At 42.5% G+C, this 23,018-nt stretch overlaps 1 long non-coding RNA gene across 1 annotated transcript in view; it reads left to right on the plus strand.

Annotated features, from left to right (window-relative positions):
- Window positions 1-23,018, plus strand: part of LOC124777918 — a 761,041-nt gene that overhangs the window by 130,204 nt on the left and 607,819 nt on the right. The window contains exon 2 of the long non-coding RNA XR_007015802.1: window positions 19,078-19,132. This is a non-coding gene — a long non-coding RNA (uncharacterized LOC124777918). The remainder of the gene's footprint in view (window positions 1-19,077; window positions 19,133-23,018) is intronic.

The raw sequence follows: 23,018 nt of genomic DNA on the forward strand, positions 1-23,018 counted from the left end.
ATTTGAACTTAATATTCCAGAGAAGGTAGAGTGGCAGAAATGCTCACTTTGAAAGATGTAATAAAATTGTGGCTGAAACTGTGATTGTTATTTACACACACATCTAATGTTTGATTACATAGAAGTAGCCCGCAGCTCGTCGTCGTGCGGTAGCGTTCTCGCTTCCCACGCCCGGGTTCCCGGTTCGATTCCCGGCGGGGTCAGGGATTTTCTCTGCCTCGTGATGGCTGTGTGTTGTGTGATGTCCTTAGGTTAGTTAGGTTTAAGTAGTTCTAAGTTCTAGGGGACTGATGACCATAGATGTTAAGTCCCACAGTGCTCAGAGTCATTTGAACCATTTTTGAACATAGAAGTATATGTGACTAACTTAAATGTATAAGGGGTGATGAAAAACTTTCCGTTTGAGGGCATTGCCGCAGCATATATGCAACGTAGTGCGACACCGATGCATGTATATAAGGGCAAACATGTAGGCAGGGGGTTAGTAGCTATTCGTGTCTTTCTGACGTGTGTGCGGTAAATGTGAAAAAGTGAGCTAAGGCGACGTAATTACCAAATGCGTCCAAACAGCACCAACGTGCTGTTATACTTTTCGTGGCTGCCGAAGGACAAAACCTGTAGGATCCATCGGAGAATGAACGGTGTTTATGGGGCAGCATGTCAGTCGAAAACTAGCGTTGCGCAATGGGGCACAAGTTATTCGACAAGAGGTGCTGCAGCCTCATGATAACTCACGTTCCCACATCGCAGATGTCGTAACGCGAAAGTCAGGCCAACTAAAGTCGGAGACACTCGAGCACTCGCCTTATAGTCCTCATCCCTCCCCATGCTATTATCACGCCTTTAGACCTTTAAAAGAGGCCTTGAAGGATCGAAAGTTCCACTCGGACGAGGATGTCCAGCAGGTAGTTATGGACTTACTCACGCAGCAGGACACAATGTCTTACCAAAGGGCTATCTTCAACCTAGTGCGAAGTGTGAGATGTTAGCCTCAATGCTGACGGCGATTTTGCTTCATCATTGGCATACCGATTCTGGACTGTACAGCCTTCGAAGGTAACCTTTTTGATCGCTCATCGCTCCTTATATACTCTAAGGGAAAAAAAGGTTGCATGAGAGAAAGTATCCGAATAGGACAGATATAGGTACACGTACGTTTACAGACAAACAGATGACTAAAATTTCTGATAAGTTGTTTAATTTACTCAATAGAAGGAACGTCACAAATTGAGCAAGTCAATAACGCATTGGCCCACTTCTGGTCTTTATCCAAACAGCTATTCGGCTTGACACTGACTAATAGAGTTTTTGCATGTCATCCTGAGGGATATCGTGTCAAATTCTGTCCAACTGGCGTATTAGATTGCCAAAATTCGGCGCTGTCCATAATGCTTCAAACATTCTCAGTTGGGGAGAGATCTGGTGATCTTGCTCGCTTAGGTAGTGAGTGACAACCATGAAGTTAAGTAGCGTCATGTGCCGGAGGGCATTATCTCCCTGAAGCGTAAGCCCACGATGGCTTGACATGAATGGCAACAAAACGGCACACAGAATATCGTCGGAGTACTACTACGAAGTAAGGCTACCGCGGATGAGAACCAAAGGGGCCCTGCTAGGAAATAAAATGGCACTCCACTCCTGGTTGTCGGGCCGAATGGTGGATGGCTGTCAGGTTGGTATCCCAACAATGTCTTGGGTCGCCTCTAGGCACGTCTTCGCTGGTCGTCGGGACTCGGTTCGAAGCGGAACTCATCACTGAAGACAGCTGTACTCCAGTTAATGAGGTTCCAGACGCTGATGAACAGTGAAGATGTGTCGAGACGCCCTAGACAGTGGAGAGGTACCAACGTAACTGTCACCCTCCATACGGCCTGAAAGCCAGGAGTGATGGTTCGGGGGTTTTATTTTATTTCATAATAGGACCACTGTGGTTGTCATTCGCGGAACCCTTACAGCACAACGGTACATCGACGATATTCTACGGCACGTTCTGTTGTCCTTCATGGCAAACTATCCTGGGCATTCAGCGAGATTATGCTCTTCCGTACAAGGTGATAGTTTCTATTGCTTGTCTTCGTGCTTGCCAAACCCCACTTTGACCAGCAAGGTCGCCGGATCTCTCCCAATTAGCCGCACGCGGTACCCGCTTGTTCTGAGGCTCCTTGTCACAGCCCGCGCGGCTGCCCCCGTCGGATGTTCGAGTCCTCCCTCGGGCATGTGTGTCTCGTGTGTGTGTGTGTGTGTGTGTGTGTGTGTGTGTGTGTGTGTGTGTTGTCCTTAATATAAGTTAGATTAAGTAGTGCGTAAGCTTAGGGACCGATGACCTCTGCAGTTTGGTCCCATAAGACCTTACCACAAATTTCCAATTTTTTTTTCTCTCCCTATTGAGAAAGTTTGGAGCATCATAGGCAGAATCTGCCAACCACCTCGGGATTTTGATGCACCAGTTGGATAGAATTTGGCATAATATCCCTCACGAGGACATTCAACAAATTTGTCAGCCAATGCCAAGGCGAATACCCTCTTGCATAAGGGCGAGAGATGGACCAACGTGTTGCTGATGTGCACAATTTGTGAAACTCTTTTACAGACTTGCTGAAATTGTGAAACTCTGTTCCTTGAATAAATCATCCACTTTTACTGAAATTGTAATCATTTGTTTGTCTGTACATCATGTTTATTGATTTCCGTCCCATTCGGATAATTTCTTCGGGATGCGTTGGTTTTTGTCCTAGAGAGTAGAAGTGAGTGGTAATGGTAATGAATATAGAAATTCTTCCAGTCCATGTGTGGCATAACAGCAAACCAGTGCTTAACAGTATTGGTTAAAAACAGTCTTAGTTGCAATTTTTATTATTTTTATTTTTCAACGACGCGTTTCGCCTTATTTAGGCATCTTCGGGTTATCTTTTCTAGATGGGCGCGAGAGGCACCAAGATCTGAATAACGCCTTCCCGTTCACAGGAGCGAACGGGAACGCGTTATGCAGATCTTGGTGCCTCTCGCGCCCATCTAGAAAAGATAACCCGAAGATGCCTAAATAAGGCGAAACGCGTCGTTGAAAAATAAAAAAAATAAAAATTGCAACCAAGACTGTTTTTAACCAATACTGTAATGAATATACATCAAACTAATGCTTATTTGTCCGACTAATGAAAATTTGAACGCAGCGTAGTCGATTTACTTTCGTTTTAACTCTGATACACCTAATATCTGTAGCTCAATTTTGTTCATAATTCCTTTTAACTCTACAAGTTTTACACGTTTTAACAGCATTGCAACATTGGGAATGTGTATTAACTTTGTGGTAGCACAGATATTTGTCACCTAACTGTGATTTAAGGAATTAGTTATTGCCAATACAACTGAACAACATAAGGGCTTCGTCAGATTAAAGATTTGGTACACTGTAAATTCCCTTCACCACACATTAAGCGTTGCCTGCTAAGCTCTGCTTGGTCAGTTATTTCAAATCATATTTATTTCACTGTGTTCAATAGCATGTGTAAAGCTAGCATTCTATATAACTAGCTTTCATGTGCGAAACAAAACGGAAAGTAAAATTTAAGACTGATGCCAGTGTACATCCTTGTTCTAACGGACTTTCCCTATTTCGTCCCTTAATGTTTCGTAATTACCTGTCTTTTGCAATTTAACTGACTGTTGATTAGGCTTAGCTTTCGTTATTTAAACGAATTTCCTTAGAGCACAGTGCACCATTCAACAGTCATGAACAGTCATCATCATCATCAGTTATCTCCTATATTAGCAGGTCCTTTGCCTCTCCATTTTCTGCGATCCATTGCTTCCTTCTTAAGGCTGCTGTATGTTGTACCGTCCATCATGTCATCCAGTATCTGGAATCTCTTCCTTCCTCGCTTCCTTTTCCCTTCTACATAACCTTCAAAAACTGTTTTTATCAGTCCGTCATTCTTTCTTAACATATGCCCAATCCAATTTCTTTTTCTTCTCTTTATTACATCTAGTAACTGCCTTTTCTCTCCCACTCTTCTCAGTACCTCTTCATTTTTTACTCTGTCCATCCAACTTATTCCTTCCATCTTCCGCCATGTCCAGATCTCAAAAGCCTCCAGCCTTTCTCTGTCTTTTTCCTCATAGTCCATGTTTCAGCGCCATATAGAAGAACACTCCATACAAGACATTTTATGAGTCTCTTTCTGAGTTCTCTGTCCATACCGCTGCAGAAGATTCTCCTTTTCTTATAAAACGCCTCTTTTGGCATTGCTATCCTTGTTTTAATTTCTGTGGTGCACTTCCAGTCGGTGTCTATCCTGCTTCCAAGATACTTAAAATTTTGCACCTGTTCTAGTTTTTCTCCATTCAGCACAATTTTTAGTTCCTTATTTCCTCCTATTGCCAATACTTTTGTTTTATTTGTGTTAATTTTCATTCCATATTTTTTTCCGTTAGTTGCAATGGTGTCCACCAAATCCTGTAATTCTTTTTCCCCTGTGGCAAGAAGGACCATGTCATCAGCAAATCTCAAGCACCCTACTTTTCTTCCTCCAATTTCTACTCCTTTGTCATCTAATGAGCATTGGTCAATCATATTTTCCAAGTACAGGTTGAAAAGAGTAGGTGATAAACAGCATCCTTGTCTTACTCCTTTCCCTAGTCTGATCCAGTTTGTACTTTCTCCTCTCACTTTACTGAAACTTTTTGATTAAGGTACAATGAGTTTATAAGTCTTCTGGTTTTCCAGTCCACTCTCTTTTCCCTCATAATAGTCGCCAGCTTGTCCCAAACCACATTGTCAAATGCCTTTTCTAAATCGATGAAGCACATATATAGGTCTCTTCCTTTTTCAATAAACCTTTCTCCTAAGATTCGTAGGAGCCCTATTGCATCTCTGGTGCCCGTATTCCGTCTAAAGCCAAACTGCTCCTCGCCGAGATTCTCCTCTATTACTTTTTCAAGTCTTTTATTAATTATTCTTAACATCACTTTGGCTGCATGTGAAATGAGGCTGATTGTCCTGTGCTCGCTGCATCTCTTGGTTCCTTGTTTTTTCGGCAATGGAATCATTACTGTTGTCAAAAAGTCCTCAGGCCATTCACCACTGTCATATATTTTATTACATAACCCCAATATTTCTCTTATTCCATTGTGGTTCAAGCATTTTAGTATTTCTCCCGGTATTGTATCTGTACCTACTGCTTTGCCATTTTTCATTGCAGCAATAGCAGACTTTACTTCTTCCATTATGATGGTTGGTCCTTTCTCTTCATCACTTACACTGTTGTGTGATTCAAGTTCCAGAGTTTCTGGTTTGCTATTTGTGTCATATAGCTCTTTTATATATTCTTCCCATTTCTGGAGGACATCGTCACGATCTTTATACACTACCTCTTCGTCTTTACTCAAAATTTCCATAGTAGCACTTCCTGCTCTGTCTTGTTCCCATGTCATAGTCTTCACTCTGTTGTATAGTAAGTCGTATCTTCCTTTCCTGTCCAGTTCTTCAATTTCATCACATTCCTCTTTTAGCCATTTTTTCCTAGCCTGCTCTGTTTCTCTTCGCAGTTCGTTATTTAACCTTCGGTATATCTTTCTTGTATCTTCAGTGTTCTTGTTTTTCAATTTTCTTCTCTCCTCCATCTTGGAAATCATTTCTTGTGTGACCCATGGTTTTTTTGACCTTTTCCCTTTTACATATCCTATATTTTGCTGTCCTGCTTTAATGATTCCTTCTTTCAGCATATTCCAGTACTCGTTGGCATTATCAGGTGCTTCTTTGTCTCGTAATGTGTTTAGAAAGTCCCGAGACAGCATTTCTGTAATTTGTTCTTTGTTAGACCTTATCTTCTCTAGATCCCATTTCTTCACCATTGTCGCCTTTTTCAGTTTTTTCATTCTTATTTCTATTTCTACCATAAGTAAGTTGTGGTCACTATTAATATCTGCACCTGGTAATGTGTGCACCTTCTTGATTCCATTCCTGTATCTTTCTTCTACCAGTATAAAATCGATTTGGTTTCTATATTTATCCCCTGGTGATTTCCAAGTGTAGAGCCTCCTCTTATGGTTCTTGAACCATGTGTTTGCCACTATCAGCTGCCTTTCCCTGCAGAAGTCAATGAACCATTCACCTCTCATTTCTCTTTCCAAGACCATGACTGCCTACTATGTTTCCCTCTTTCCCTTCTCCCACAATGGCGTTCCAGTCTCCCATTACTATTTTGCAGCATTTTTTATTTTCGTCCATTATTCTCTCTATTACATTGTACGTTTCCTCTACAATTTGGTCTTCATGTTCTGAAGTTGGCATACACACCTGGACAATCAGTAAATCTTTTTGTGCTCCTTTCAGCCTTACACCAATAACCCGGTCATTTGCATAGTCTACATATTTCACACATTTAGCCAATTCCTTTGTCATAATCATTCCTACTCCATTAATTCCTTTTACTTCTCCTCCTGAGTAGTAGAATACATATTCATCTGACTGCAGCTCTCCATGTCCATTCCATCTTACTTCAGCAACTCCTACGAGGTCCATGTGATTCTTTTCCATCTCTCTTTTAAGGTTTTCTAGTTTTCCTGCTTGTAGCAGAGTTCTGACATTCCAGATACCAATTCTCGTTTTGATTCTTTGCCTCCTTTCAAGTTGTCCCCCCCCCCCCCCCCCCCCCCCGGAGATCCGAATGGGGGACTATTTTACCTCCGGACACTGATTTAACATGAGAGGAAGCCATTTTTTGTGCATAAAATGGAGACTGCATTATGCAGGGAAGATAATCTGCGGTGGTATTCCGTTGCCTTCCGCAGTTCTGGAGGCCGCCCCTAACATGGGATACAGCCTTTTGCAGCCGCCCGCTCCGGGTCAGACGCTGCATGAGAAGTATAGGTTGGAAAATGAAAGACCCCTAGCCCTCGAAACCTAATAGCGTCAGGGTCGGAAAAGAACAAGAGCTGGCCGAGGGTGGCCAGATAGGAAAGATAAGAGTGAGGAGCCTGGCATAAGTAAGTGTAAGCAATGCCAGGACTCAGCTCGGGGCCCCGTGGTCGCCAGCCACGTATCACTAGGTGTGACTCCCTGAGGTGAGTCAAGCCACCAAATTAATGTGTAGAATGTCAAACCAAACACCTTTCAGCCGTCCAATTTTCAAACTGTTATTTTATTGGGATACCAATTTCGGCGATATATTTCACCATCTTCAGCCGTTTATATGTCATGTAGCCCTTAAGCAAGGGAAGGATAATATGACACTGACGTGTAGGGAGATTCCAACCTTGGTTCCAGTCAAAGTAGAGGCCAGCGTTCAAAGACTGGTATCTGTAGATTTCTGCTTGACACAGCGATCACTTCAAACATAATCTGCCGAATATCGAAAGATTATGTTTGAAGTGATATCTGTATCAAGCAGAAATCTACAAATACCAATCTTTGAATGCTGGCCCCTATTTTGATCAGAACCGAGGTTGGAGTCTTCCTGAACGTCGATCACAATCATACAATACTTTGTTTCACCTACTTAAGGGCTATATGATATATAGAGGGGTCTAAAGATGGCGTGATATATCGCCGAAACTGGTAGCCCAATAAAATAGCAGTTTGGAAATTAGACGTCTGAAAGGTGTTTGACTTGACATTCTGTACTGAACAGCAGTGTCCCGCAACCATCTCTGAAAAGATGGACATACAGAGATATTAATTTATGGTTGTGTGTTCTCCTTCCGGTGTCTAGGTAGCAATAAACTGATATTATCTGACAGTTACACTCCCTTCATAATTTTGTTACCATACGCCAACCGGTAGGTTGCAGTCTGTCTATTCGCTTTGACCACAATATTTGAGAATACCTTAAAGAAGCAGTGGTTTGCCTGCCCTTATCGTACGTATTCGCTTACTGTTAATCACTAACGGTCGTCATTCGAATTTGTAATCGAATTCTCAGTCTCAGGACGTAAGATTTCGCTAACGTTGTCATTGTTGTCTTGAGAAATGGAGCACAAATTGCTGCATTCCTTCGTTCTGTCCTTCTGCGAAAATAGCGCCTACTTACCGTTCTTACGTAGTATGTGCATTAGGTGAGCAACAGTGTATAAAGTATGACGAATGTATTTACTGCTAAACCGCGTGCAAAACTGTTTCGTACCCGCTACTAGTCTTCTACGTTAAACAGTTTACCCCTGTAATTTAGCGAAAGTATTACAATGTTTTCGTTTTTTTTGGGGATAGTTTATTGGTTTACTTGAAATTTAGGAGCAGGGTATAGTCCGTAGAAAATCTCCAGAATGCGTCGTGACACTGGAATGTACTGTCCGGTGATTTGAAACTTCGTGAAAGATCAGATCTGTGAGCTGGATCGGGACATGAACCTGAGAGTTTGGTTTTTTGTGGCCAAGTTCTCTACCGGCTGAGGTACCCGAGCACGACTCACGACGTGTCCTCAGAGCTGCACTGGTAGACGGTGGTGGTGGAACTGCTGCTAGGAGAATGAGTCGTTCTGGGCAGAGCATTTGGTCGAGAAAACCAAGGTCCCAGTTCCATGTCCTTATCCAGCACTTGGTTGTAGCCTACCAGGAGGTCTTAAACCAGCGCACAGTCCCCCGAAAACCGGGAACTGTTTCTGGAAACAATCCGCAGGATCGTGGCTATGCCAGTTCTGTGCAGTTTGAAAGTATCATAGATAAAATTAACTTCAAAAGAGAAAGTATCCAACCAAACTTGTTTCCTTTTTAATTAGTGAAAGTATCATATATAAAATTGTTCAAAATTAATTATTCAACAAACCTGCATCTGACTGTGTCTACGAACTTGTTTCTTGCACTCCTCCATTTTTGCCCGTAATGAAACATGTGTTTGACTCAGCAATCAAGTTTAAGAGAATAATGCCGTTTGTGCAATGGCATTACGATGGTACTGAAATATTAACTTTGGCCTTGATGTTTACTTAGTGAAATTATATCTTGCCTTGAATAATGGAAGTAGTGCAATGGCACAAAATTAGTTATTTGAAATAACTTTGCTCTGATGACTTCAGTTATACCAAAAACTATTTCAGACCATGAAATGCACATATATATTGCATAAAGACCTCATTTTCATTACGTTCTTTCATTGGTGGGTAACTTTACTTCACTACTCATTTTCATATTCAATACAAGCAAAGGATGTGGATTATGATTCAGGCTGTTAGATTTATACACAATGTTGATCAGAGTACATATATAAACTACTGGCCATCAAAAATGCTACACCAAGAAGAAATGCAGAAGACAAACGGGTATTCCTTGGGCAAATATATTATGGTAGAACTGAGATGTGATTACATTTTCACGCAGTTTGGGTGCATAGATCCTGAGAAATCAGTACCCATAACAACCACCTCTGGCCGTAATAACGGCTTTGATATGCCTGGGCATTGAGTCAAACAGAGCTTGGATGGCGTGTACAGGTACAGCTGCCCATGCAGCTTCAACACAATACCACAGTTCATCAAGAGTAGTGACTGGCGTATTGTGACGTGCCAGTTGCTCGGCTACCATTGACCAGACGTTTTCAATTGGTGAGAGATCTGGAGAATGTGCTGGCCAGGGCAGCAGTCGAACGTCCTCTGTATCCAGAAAGGCCCGTACAGGACCTGCAACATGCAGTCGTGCGTTATCCTGCTGAAATGTATGGTTTCGGAGGGATCAAATGAAGGGTAGAGACACGGTCGTAACACATCTAAAATGTAACGTCCACTGTTCAAAGTGCCGTCAATGCGAACAAGAGGTGACCGAGACGTGTCACCAGTGGCACCCCATACCATCGCGCTTGGTGATATGCCACTATGGCGATGACGAATACACGCTTGCAATGTGTGTTCACTGCGATCTCGCCAAACACGGATGCGACCATCATGATGCTGTAAAGAGAACCTGGATTCATCCGAAAGAATGACATTTTGCCATTCGTGCACCCAGGTTCGTCGTTGAGTACACCATCGCAGGCGCTCCTGTCTGTGATGCAGCGTCAAGGGTAACCGCTGCCACGGTCTCCGCGCTGATAGTCCACGCTGCTGCCAAAGTCATCGAACTGTACGTGCAGATGGTTGTTGTCTTGTAAACGTCCCCATCTGTTGAGTCAGTGTCGAGACGTGCCTGCACGATCCGTTACAGCCATGCGGATAAGATGCCTGTCATCTCGATTGCTAGTGACACGAGGCCGTTGGGATTCAGCATGGCGTTCTGTATTACCCTCCTGAAACCACTGATTCCATATTCTGCTAACAGTCATTGGATCTAGACCAACGCGAGCAGCAATGTAGCGACACGATAAACTGCAATCGCGATAGGCTACAATCCGACCTTTATCAAAGTCGAAAACGTAATGGTATGCATTTCTCCAACTTACACGAGGCATCACATCAACGTTTCACCAGGCAACGCCGGTCAACTGCTGTTCGTGTATGAGAAATCGGTTGGAATCTTTCGTCATGTCAGCACATTGTAGGTGTTGCCACCGGCGCCAACGTTGTGTGAATGCTCTGAAAAGCTAATCATTTGCATATCACAGCATCTTCTTCCTGTCGGTTAAATTTCGCGTCTGTAGCACGTCATCTTCGTTGTGTGGCAATTTCAATAGCCAATAGTGTATATGTATATATTAAAATTTTATGTCATACACAGAAACTACCATGCCTAACATTTTTGTAAATCGAATCAGTCTTACAAAAATTTTACAAAACGCTTACTGCGTCAAATCTTGGGCATACAAATCCTAACTCTGAACATTATCTAATAAAAACCATTTTGAAATCATTGTATAGTTTCTCTCATTAACGTACTAAAGTTTGCTCAGTGTATACTATGCAGCGCGAATCCTATCTTAAAGCTGTCACCACACGTATGCTTTCTCAAAGCACTTAGCTGCGACTCACTGTTTTTTACTGCACGCGCCCGGCTTCCTTAACCATCAAAGATCCTCCTGCTCAAAGATATTATACGCATTCCACCTGGCGGTTGGCAACTATCGACTTTATTTTCTGCATCTACCCTGATCAGACCTTAGCACATACATTTCAAGTTTCCCTCCTTACAGGAGTGCTAGTCTCGCAAAGCATGTCAGGAGAAGCAGTGCTAAGTTTGGAAGGTAGGAGAGAACATACTGGCGGGTGTCAGGCTGTGAAGGTGAGTAGCTCACTCGCTGTAGCACCCGACAGCGAAAGGCAAAGGTACCAGGTTCGAGTTCCTGCCAGGCAGACAGTTTTAATCCAACAGGATGTAGACTGCCTGTTCAGCAAACAGCCTATACACACAGAATATGTAAACTAAACACTCAGCTAACGTTGTTGGAGCATCAATAGCTATTATTAGACCCTTCAGAGTGCTCTTGCACAATTTAGTGGTTAGTGCGTACTCATACACATGTTTACGAAACTAGTAAAACTCTTTTTACTCGCGTTTCATTGATACTGAAAATGGTGCAGCAACTGGGACAGAAAAAAATGGCACATCCGACATGGTAGCACTTAACTCTCGCATCCAGTGAAATAATTATCACCGAAATCGTTATCTGCCCTTCTAGTTAGACAGCAGGTCTCATCATGTATGAATTATAGCTAAGCGCAGAAGAAAAGCGAATAAGAATTACCAAAGTAAAAATGCTATTCCTTCCACTGTCCTCAGAGTTTAAAATACGAGGAACTCGCGTCCTGCCTACTCGAAAGCTTTAAGCGGAGAAACAGCATAATTCTGCATTGAAAATAACGAAGCGGAAATGAGAACAAAAATGGTTTTTGAAAAATGTTCCCTTTTGGACTTCCGACTAACTTATTAAAATGCAGCAGGATTTTATGTGCCAAGAGGGGGCGAGTATGCAAATTATGAGTTATTCGTCTGACTAAAGGGCTTGAAGATTCTGTAGCTAACGGCACAATATTTTCCAACGATTGTAGGCTGCAAAGAGCAGGAATATTTCTTACGTAGCTCTTATTGCAAGCTCGTAGAAGCTGTGAGTTCATCTGTGCGGAACGCCGCGATTTATCACACGGAAGAAAGAATTTCCAACGAATTAAGAGAAAATGATGCAGGGAGGCAAAAGAGGTCGCCGTTGAAGCTGGAAACACAGTTTCCATTCCTATTAATCCAGCTACCGTGTAATTCAATACCCTCGTAGTTTCTTCTATATAAACGTTTTTATTTTAACCAACAGAATGTTTGTGACATAGCAACTCTCTGGGCTATTAAAAAATTTTCTTCCACGTTAACCTTTCGGTGTATTTTTCATGAATCAAAGTTTGCAAGTAAGCGTACTAATGTTTGTATGATGAAATGGATTGTTTTCTTATTGAGAAGTTAAATAATGTTGGTTCTAAGCTTGTTGTGAGTAGACACTCTGGCGTAGTCTAGGCCATGCAATATTGTCGGAGGATGCATTGAACTGGCATCTGCATTCTCACTGGGCATGTAAGCGCGCCAGCAGCTGAGTACAGTACAGTGCAGAGGAGAACGCAGCAGAGTTTTGAGAGGGACAGTCGAGTCAAATGGTTCAAATGGCTCTGAGCACTATATGACTTAACACCTGAGGTCATCAGTCCCATAGAACTCGGAACGACTTAAACCTAACTAACCTAAGGACATCACACACATTCACGCCCGAGGCAGGATTCGAACCTGCGGTCGTAGCGGTCGCGCGGTTCCAGACTGAAGAAGTCGAGTCGTGCGGTGGCTCTTTTGTTCAGAATGATCGTAACGCAGTGGTGCTAAATACGTAATGGCTCGGCGAATAATTTGGTGTGGACGGGCGAAGTATATGGCATTAAATGGGCGCAGCTTAATTACCGCAGGTGCATGAAAATCAACTTGAGGAGTACTTGGGCCCAATTTCATTTCTTACCGAGCTATAAGAAGAAGGGCCTCTGCCACACATGGTCAACGAACAGTGCTCTATCTTGCACCGACGACATCTCAACCGGAAGTAAACTCCAACTAATAACTTGGTCAGACTCTATGCGGCTAACTAGCATAGTAGTTCATTTTATGTTTGAGAAATACCGAGTTAGGCTAAAGTGTTGACCTTCAGTTTTACCTAAGAAAAAATACCTACGAGGGAGCCATCCTATCCCTTGTTGATGGTAAGAGCAAGTCCTGATAATTTAGAAACTACTGCAGTGGCAATTAAAATGTCAATAATTTTCAAGACTACAATTAAGGTAAGTGCTCAGCTCTAGCAAACAGTAATTTGAAAGACAGTATTTAACAGAGCAAGGCTCAGTAAAAAGTATTTTTCGTGTATTTTTGGTGGATAAATAAGTTTTCAATTTTACGTAATGCAATCAGTCAGAAATATTTGTTACATCTACATCTACACTTATGCTCCGCAAGCCACCCAACGGTGTGTGGCGGAGGGCACTTTACGTGCCACTGTCATTTCCTCCCTTTCCTGTTCCAGTCACGTATGGTTCGCTGGAAGAACGAATGCCGGAAAGCCTCCTTGCGCGCTCGAATCTCTGTAATTTTACATTCGTGATCTCCTCGGGAGGTATAAGTAGGGGGAAGCAATATATTCGATACCCCATCCAGAAATGCACCCTCTCGAAACCTGGACAGCAAGCTACACAGAGATGAAGAGCGCCTCTCTTGCAGAGTCTGCCACTTGAGTTTGCTAAACATCTCCGTAACGCTATCACGCTTAAAAACAAAACCCTGTGACGAAACGCGCCGCTCTTCTTTCGATCCTCTCTACCTTCTCCGTCAACCCGACCTGGTACGGATCCCACGCTGATGAGCAATACTCAAGTATAGGTCGAACGAGTGTTTTGTAAGCCACCTCCTTTGTTGGACTACATTTTCTAAGGACTCTCCCAATGAATCTCAACCTGGTACCCGCCTTACCAACAATTAATTTTATATGATCATTCCACTTCAAATCGTTCCGCACACACACTCCCAGATATTTTACAGAAGTAACTGCTACCAATTTTTTTTCCCGCTATCATATAATCATACAATAAAGGATCCTTCTTTCTATGTATTCGCAATACATTACATTTGTCTATGTTAAGCGTCAGTTGCCACTCCCTGAACCAAGTGCCTATCCGCTGCAGATCTTCCTGCATTTCGCTGCAATTTTCTAATGCTGCAACTTCTCTATATACTACAGCATCATCCGCGAAAAGCCGCATGGAACTTCTGACACTATCTACTAGGTCATTTATATATAGTGTGAAAAGCAATGATCCCATAACACTCCCCTGTGGCACGCCAGAGGTTACTTTAACGTCTCTAGACGTCTCTCCATTGAGAACGAAATGGCTCAAATGGCTCTGAGCACTATGGGACTCAACTGCTGAGGTCATTAGTCCCCTAGAACTTAGAACTAGTTAAACCTAACTAACCTAAGGACATCACAAACATCCATGCCCGAGGCAGGATTCGAACGTGCGACCGTAGCGGTCTAGCGGTTCCAGACTGCAGTGCCTTTAACCGCACGGCCACTTCAGCCGGCCCATTGAGAACGTCTCGAGCAATAATAGTAACTGCATGAAGTCAGTAGCAGTAGCTGGTGATGAATGGCAATAAAGGTTGAAGTTACATGAAACCAACAGGTCACTAAAATAACGTGACAAAGTTTTCCATTCTTTTACAATCGAAATCCTGAATTTTCATATTGCGTAACTGTAACTCACAGGGAAGTGATTATCGTACGACGCCATATCATTACGATTATTTTCAAGCCAAATGGCAGCATTCTATAATGAATAAACATAAATAACTTTCTGAGTAAATTTAAAGACAGTAAGCATTACAGTGAGTAACATCACGAAGTTTTTGCATTTATATAATGTTATAACACATCATATTCATGGAATTTCAAATAGCAGTTGTTTTTATGTGCACAGAAATATATATTTCACTTCTTGTACTCGGGTCTTGTGCTTGAAGTACATCCCTCATAGCAACATTTAGAGACATTCCTCACCACCCAGCTTAGCCAAAGCAGGTTAAAATTTTTACCTCCATGGGTGAGTCATATCTTTAAAACATCGCTCACCCACTGACAGCGTTTGCAGGTAAAAACATCAGTTATACCATACTAAACGCCTTATAAATTTTTGATAACTAATCAAGTGGTACGAACATAAATTATAGCTCATTTTTTCCTTGAGTCTTTACCCAATCACTTACAAACCGGCAGCGATAGGCTTTGGATACATTATAATACCGAGTGCTGGTTAGCATCCTCTCCAAAAACAGCAAAGATTAAAAGTGGCACTGCAAGCGATTTAGCAGCAAAAACTGAAACTACTCAAACTGCACGAACTTATGATGCAGCTTATGAGTTGGTAAAAACGGTTTATTAATTTTAAGATGTGAATTCTCGAAGTCCTTGAATATGTATGACAGGCTCAAGAGGTTATAACCAATAGCATCCTTATGGTAGCCAGCAGTTGACGAGACGTCCCTCTTAGCACGTGCAACGCCTCCGCGCATCTGCTCCGCATGCCGTATTTTTATTTTGTAACCAGTGTTGTTTACTTAATGTCATATAAAGTCAGTGGGTGTATTATTCATGGCATTCGTTGTTAATTTCAGCGTCACATACTGGTCTGGAAATCGTCTCTCAAAGACCGAAACCGATTGATAGAAAAACAAACGACTTTAGCGAAGTAGACTGATTGTTTTTGTTAAATTACAATGGAAGATAGCTGTCGCTTTAGCTGTGACTTCAAAAATTTATATTCCTATGTACCTCATGCTAACGATAATCAGGCCGTTGTGGCCGAGCGGTTCTAGGCGCTTCAGTCCGGAACCGCGCTCCTGCTACGGTCGCAGGTTCGAATCCTGCCTCGGGCATGGATGTGTGTGACCTCCTTCAGTTAGTTAGGTGTAAGTAGTTCTACGTTCTAGGGGACTGATGACCTCAGATGTTAAGTCCCACAGTGCTTAGAGCCATTTGAACCTCATGCTAACGATAAGTCCGAAAGATGGTGATAAGATGCGCATGCACATCGACTGTGCGTTGTGTGCTGCGAACAATACCTGCATAGTTCCAGTAATGTTGGACTCGTTCAACAGCAGCCATGTTCTCACACCTGTCTTTACCTGTAAAAACGACATGTTTCTTTATTGGAAATAAGCACTCGTAATGGTTAAATTTTGATCAACATATCGCGCAGTCACAGAAATGCTAGATTATCGGTTCTGTTAGGACGTTGACGGTGTAACTATTTCCATTTCCGGCAGCGTAGCGACCTATTGTCTTATTAGGAGATATAATCCATCAGATGTGAAATTTCTTCGCTATTTAAAACCATGCATCTCAGTAAGGCAAAAAGGCCTACTAACGTGGCACACTATAAAAGTACGGTTACGCAAGTGTAATGTCCTATAAATGCCAAGCTCATACCTAACATCTCTACTTCAACATGCGACGCAAAAGGTTTTCGAATGAATTCTAAAATAAGATTTACGAATAAGGACATATAAATTTCGCATCTGTAGCGTCAAAACTTTCTATCCCTTCTTGTTGATTGTCTTGTTACGTTACTTCGTAATTTTTTACACTCTTGTTGTGTTGCTGACAAAACTTCCTTTCGCATGGTATTCTACATATAGATTTGATTCCGATGTCTGCGGTATTCCGTATAGGTAGTTCCGGGAGTTTGCATAATGTCATAAAAAGTACCTTTCCGACTCTATCTTCCGTTACAGGCTGAGAAATTTCGTGTAACAGACGTCGACATAACGCTTTTTTGCGCAACACTGAAGCGGTGTGAAGCAGAAACATCAGGCGGGCTAATATTATCTTAGCGTACGAAACGGCGAAACCGGCCAACCCAATCGCCGAATCAATATATCGGTTAACTGTCACCCCCAGGCGTAGCTGAAGAGGTATAACAATATTTCCGTCTGTCGTCGTGGGATGACATTACCATTAGCGAAAGCAATGGATGTCGTTAGCAGCAAGAAATACGTATGTACTGTATTTACATCGCCATCGCTTATACGCCTCATAACTTCGGCGTACAAGAACGCCATTTACCTTCCATATGGCTGCTACAGACATAAGCACTTTCATAATGAGGAATTGTAAACATTAAAAACCTGTATGTATTGGTTTCTGTCGTGGAAGCAACACTTTTCTCTGTAGTTCAGCAGAAACAACGCTGAACTCATTGAGAGGTGGTAGAGATGAAAAATAAAGTTAACTCTCTTTATTGTTGAATCATCTTTAAATGGAAAGGTTCATTCTCCGGTATTATAAACTATCAAAAGCGAATATGACAGTGTATGTTCCGTAGCGGTTTTTAAGTGATCGGGTAAAGACTAAAGGAAACAATAAGCTATAATTTATCTTCGTACCACTTGATTCGTTATCCCAAATATATAAGGCGTTTGCCTTGTATAACTAATGATTTTACCTGCAGACGCTGTCAGATGATACCCTCAGTTCGCCTGGTGTACATAATTAATTACGTTGCTTCGATTAGAATCGCTTATTAGTAACAAGTATATGGTTCACTGTCCCCATCTCTGAAGCTAATCAATGTTTGACTACAGAAGGAAGTCAAATACGACTGTTTATAGCGACAATGTCAAAGACGAAATGGGGCTTCTGGTACCACGATACACCGTAGGATTTTGCACTGTTAAGAAAACAAAGTTCTGTAGTTCCCAGTGTTCATAATAATTTCAAGTTAACTCGTCTTCAGATACTTGCGTGTCAATGACGCGTATCTTTACGCAAGTGACTCCTACATTTGTTCTGTGGAGTCGAGTAGAAACTGTTCCTCATCAACGAAATCACAGCAGCCTTATTGGGAATTAAACTTCGAAACTTGGATTTAGTTGCTAGCAGCGCCAAGCATTAAAACTACGAAATCATTCGCTTTCTTGTTCGATGAAAGGTTTAGCGCTCATGACGATTATCGCAAAGAACTAAGGGAATGGTTAACCGCTGTTCTGAACGAGAATAAGTTCTTCAGTTTTAAACTACAGATTGGTACAGAATACTCTTTTTCTAATTCTTTACTCTAGGTAACATAAAAGTCTGAGACAATGCGTTTAAAATCAGATATGTTTAGTGTTACAGCAAAAGCAAAAGAAAATACGTAAAGTGAAACGTAAGATCTCTGTAATAAGGTAAAATTTATAGTTGTCGCCATGTTATGGTATTTCGTAACATAAAACTGCCAACTAATAGATGGATCAAAATCTGAACGGTAATCGTTGCTATTTTTAATAATTTTTGTGAGAATTTGAAGCGAAACAATAGCATAATCTGAGCAGAAGTTAGTCAAATGATTCGCAGGCTACGGATCATTGGTAATACTGTGTGAAACTGGAGTCCACGAAAGTAAGTAAGCGACTCCTCATATTGTAGATAGTTTTTAGTGATTATAGGATTGTGAGATCGTTGTGTAAGAATTAATGCCTTTAAGTCGGCCTGATGATGTAAATAATTCCAGATACGTCACCATAGTCAGTGCTTATTGTTTTTGTTTTTCCCGTCTTGCTGCACATAAAGAGCCCCACAACGTTACAACCAATCACTAAAAGGTATGTACCATCTGACGATGAGTCTCTAGGCTGCTTGAAACCATTCATGATAAAACAACAATTAAACCATCACAAAGGCGACTACTTGCCGTTATTTCTGAAGCCCTTATCAATTAAGAAAAATTAAAATAACTTAAAGATCTGGAAAGTCAAAAGAGCACTCGTATGTTAGCATTGTCTATGTCTAGGCCCAGTCGTCCAATGGATTAATAAATTTCCACAAATGGCTCAGATTACCGAAATTCTTCGCGAATAATGAATGTTTTATCTTAAACTTAACTGTTTATTGAACAGTCGTAATGTTGCTGTGATTGACTTTGCAAATTTTTTAAAGTAGGGATTGAAACATGGTTCTGGTGTACAGTACACGTTTCTTGACGCGTTGAGGAAGCTACCCAACACGTCCTGAGCACGGGTCGCTTCCACCCGTGTTACAAACCTCACTTTGCGTGTCTCTGCTGAGCTGGTTTCTATGTAACGTTGGCCAGTCTTGTGAAACTGTACATTGCAGTTCTCCCTCTCTTTGTCAGTCAAATTATGCTAATGAATTTTTTTTTCCAACAGGATTCGAGCTCCCGGTCGAGTGCCACAGCGATAGCGTACGCCAAGGACTACGGAGGTAGGTGATTGTCTCTTAACACACTCTGTGTAATTGCAGATGTGCGTAGTAAGAGCATCGGCTATTATGTAAGCGCATTAAATAAGGTACACATAAATGATAAGGTGTTCCACACTTTCTATCATAGACTGTTATAGATCATAGAGGGGACTAATTCTGTATAGCAACATATTATAACTGAAAACGGTGTAAGAAGTAGTTATGGAGTTCAGGCAAGATTGTGTCCTACTCAAGAATCATGAAAAAAAAATGGTTTTAACACGACGGATCACCAGTCAGTTTTTCATTGATTCAGTGCAAAATTTGAGAAAAAGTGGGCAGTTTGAGGAAGCGGACACACTGCTTGAAAACCAAGGTCGCTGGATCTGACTTGTAAACGCCTACAGAATTAGACTCCTGTGCGAGGTCCTTTACGAAGGATGTTAAAGTTTCACGGGTTGTAGGTGTACCAGAAATATTTCATAGAAAAGCACGTAATTTGAACCTAGTGTATCAGACCTGTTTCGCAGATACACCTAAGGCCAACAAACGTAGTAACCGTTGCGTCGAGTAGTTATTGTGACAACGGCAAAAAAAAAAAAAAAAAATCAGCATTTCCCCAAGAGTTAATCACGCCAATGGCTAACGGACCGCTACCAGGCATATGTTACTATCTCAAACATGCAGTACGTTCCCCTCCATCGTCTGCCCCCTTCAACCTTTCGGTGGTTATTTAATCTTTCTCTCACGGTCACCGCCACTTTGGGAGTCCCCTCCCGAAGATCCGAATAGAAGACTACTTTGGAATCTTTTTTCAACGGGGAGACCATCCCGACACTTTCCCAATTACAGGCCACGCGTCCTGTGGATACACGTTACGTGTGTTGAATGCAGTGGTTTCCATTGCCTCCTGCACCCTGACGTCGTTGATCATTGTTGATTCTTCCGCCTTGTACTGGCCGTTTCCTTCCCCAGGGGCAATCTGTCCGCTCCTCCGCCCTCTTTGACAAGGCCGTTTGCAGAATAAGTCTTCGGGCGCCAAAACTGATTCAAAATTTAAGCGCTGGCGAAGTTCGAACCCGGGACCGAAGGCGTTTTGATTACTAAACGCTTCTGTGGGCTTATCTTCTCATCCAGCTAAGTTTAACCTTCAAAAATAAAAGAAACAAAAATCAAATCTACCGTACTTGGTACTGCCACTTTAATTCTACGGTAAGTAAAAGAAATGTTCTATTCCTCTTCAGGCGTCGCCCCTAACTATTCCCAAAAGGTCTTCCAAGGGAGAGGCTCCACGGGTCTATAATTTGTTTTTTTATTTTATTATTTATATTATTATTTATTTGTTTTATGTAATTACATAATTATAAATAGTAAATATGTACAAATTCAAATGTTATAAAACAAAATGTCGGCCGCGGTGGTCTCGCGGTTCTAGGCGCGCAGTCCGGAACCGTGGGACTGCTACGGTCGCAGGTTCGAATCCTGCCCCGGGCGTGGATGTGTGTGATGTCCTTAGGTTAGTTAGGTTTAAGTAGTTCTAAGTTCTAGGGGACTGATAACCACAGCAGTTGAGTCCCATAGTGCTCAGAGCCATTTAAACCAGCCATTAAAATAAAATATTACAACAAAAATGTGATTCAAAGAATAAAGTAAAATAGCTTTGTATATTGCTTGCGCTACTTCAGCGAAAAAAATCGTTCTTCAATAAATGGTGCAATTAGAATTTTCTCGTCCACTGCCACTGGCATTTTCTTTGTCTGTCAATACAGTCTAAAACAGCTAAAAGACACTCATGCTGCGTTGCTAATGCCTCAATGAATGCAGCGTTCTCGGAATCCACCATTCGCTTTCTTTTGTCACTGCTGGCAATTCAGGTCATCATGTCTTCGATGAGATGCTGTGCAGCCCTAGACCATGGGTCTAACCAAGCGTACAGTTTCAGGTTAAAACTATCTAGACATCCCTATATAAAGCAGAGTTCTCCACTGGGTGTCACAATAGGTGCACCCCCGCCAGTGTAGGAGGCGGGAAGTACAATCTTGTTATTAGAGAGTCAGTAACAACAAAATGAGTAGATCAGAAGAACTTAGTGAGTTCGAATGTGGCCAAGTTATTGGACGTCACCTGAATAAGAAAACATCAGGGACATTTCAACCCTTTAAAGCTGCCGAAGTCGACTGTCAGTGATGAGATTCTTGGCTTGAAACGCGAAGGAACAATGGCAGCTAAATCAAGACCAGACAGACCTCATGCACTGACGGTCAGAAATCAACGGAATGAATCATTTGTTAGTTCCAGAGATTTACCAGCAGTTCACCTAGCGCAATGACTGCGCGGAGCGAGTACAACGTTAGAGCAGCTTCTCATAAGCCGCACATTTCTGTAGTAAGTGTAAACCGACGATCGACGTGTTGTGAATAGCGAAGGTGCTGAACAGTAGATGAATGGAAACGAGTCACTGGGGATGAGAAATCAACACTATACGCTGCATAGTCCGATGGAAGGGATTGGGTATGGCGAAGGCATGGAAAACGTTACCTGCCACCACATGCAGTGCCGTAAGTGAAGTTCGGAGCCGGTGGTGTTACGGCATGGGTCTGTTTTTCATGGTTATGGTGCGCTCTCAATTTTGCGCTTAATAAAACGCTAAATGCTGACGGATATGAACACTATTTACAGCATTGTGTAGTTTTTAAGTGCAGGCTTTCTCGGCGAATTTCATATATGAAGTCTTCACGGGTTGTCAGCCGAGTAGCATCGTCGTCTCGTAGCAACGTTTCGATGGAATGCGTCTCCATCATCTTCAGGCGAAGTTTCCGGATATCTTCGGTCGCGGGCTATATCTCTGCTGGACCGCTCTCCGCTTCCCGCGGCCGGCCAATCACGCTCCCGCGGAATCGCCCGATTCGCCTGGGTCGGCCGGTGGTGGGAGGAACTTGTGCGCGGGGATCGAGTCCCGGCGTCCGTCTCTGTCTGCTTCGTCCGCGGACCTTGGGGGCTGTGCTGAGATGGTAGCCACTGTCGCGGTTGGCCGGCCAGCGTGGCCGAGCGGTTCTAGGCGCTACAGTCTGGAACCGCGCGACCGCTCAGGTCGCAGGTTCGAATCCTGCCTCGGGCATGGATGTCTGTGATGTCCTTAGGTTAGTTAGGTTTAAGTAGTTCTAAGTTCTAGGGGACTGATGACCCTAGAAGTTAAGTCCCATAGTGCTCAGAGCCATTTGAACCATTTGTCGCGGTTGATTAGGTTGTCGTGTAACCGTATTTCTATGGACTCTTTGATTACTGAGTCCCAAAATCCGTTTGTACAGCATATTTTCTTTGTGTCCTCGAAATCGAAGGTGTGCTTCTCGTCAATACTACGTTCCGCAACAGCAGATTTGTTGGTCTGACCCAATCGTACATGCCTAATGTGTCCACTGCGGCGCTGTGAGATGGAACGCTGCGTCTGTCCTGTACAGGGTGATTCACCTAACGTTACCGCTGGATATATTTCGTAAACCACATCAAATACTGACGAACCGATTCCACAGACCGCACGTTAGGAGAGGGGCTAGTGTAATTGTTTAATACAAACCATACAGAAATGCACAGAAGTATGTTTTTAACACAAACCCACGTTTTTTAAATGGAACCACGTTAGTTTTGTTAGCACATCTGAACACATAAACAAATACGTAATCAGTGCCGTTTGTTGCATTGTAAAATGTTAATTACATCCGGAGATATTGTAACCTATAGTTGACGCTTGAAACCTCCGACGTTCAGTTGCGTGTTCTAACAAACACGGCCACGGTCGGCGAGCAGCATCTGCACGGACATGTTTACGATGACGACCGTGTTTACGAGTGTGGCTGTAGTGCACTGTTATGGTTTGGTCTAGCTGTCGCAGTGTCCGCATGTAGCGCTT

This window comes from Schistocerca piceifrons, chromosome 2 (genome assembly GCF_021461385.2).
Source record: "Schistocerca piceifrons isolate TAMUIC-IGC-003096 chromosome 2, iqSchPice1.1, whole genome shotgun sequence".
Taxonomy (NCBI): domain Eukaryota; kingdom Metazoa; phylum Arthropoda; class Insecta; order Orthoptera; family Acrididae; genus Schistocerca; species Schistocerca piceifrons.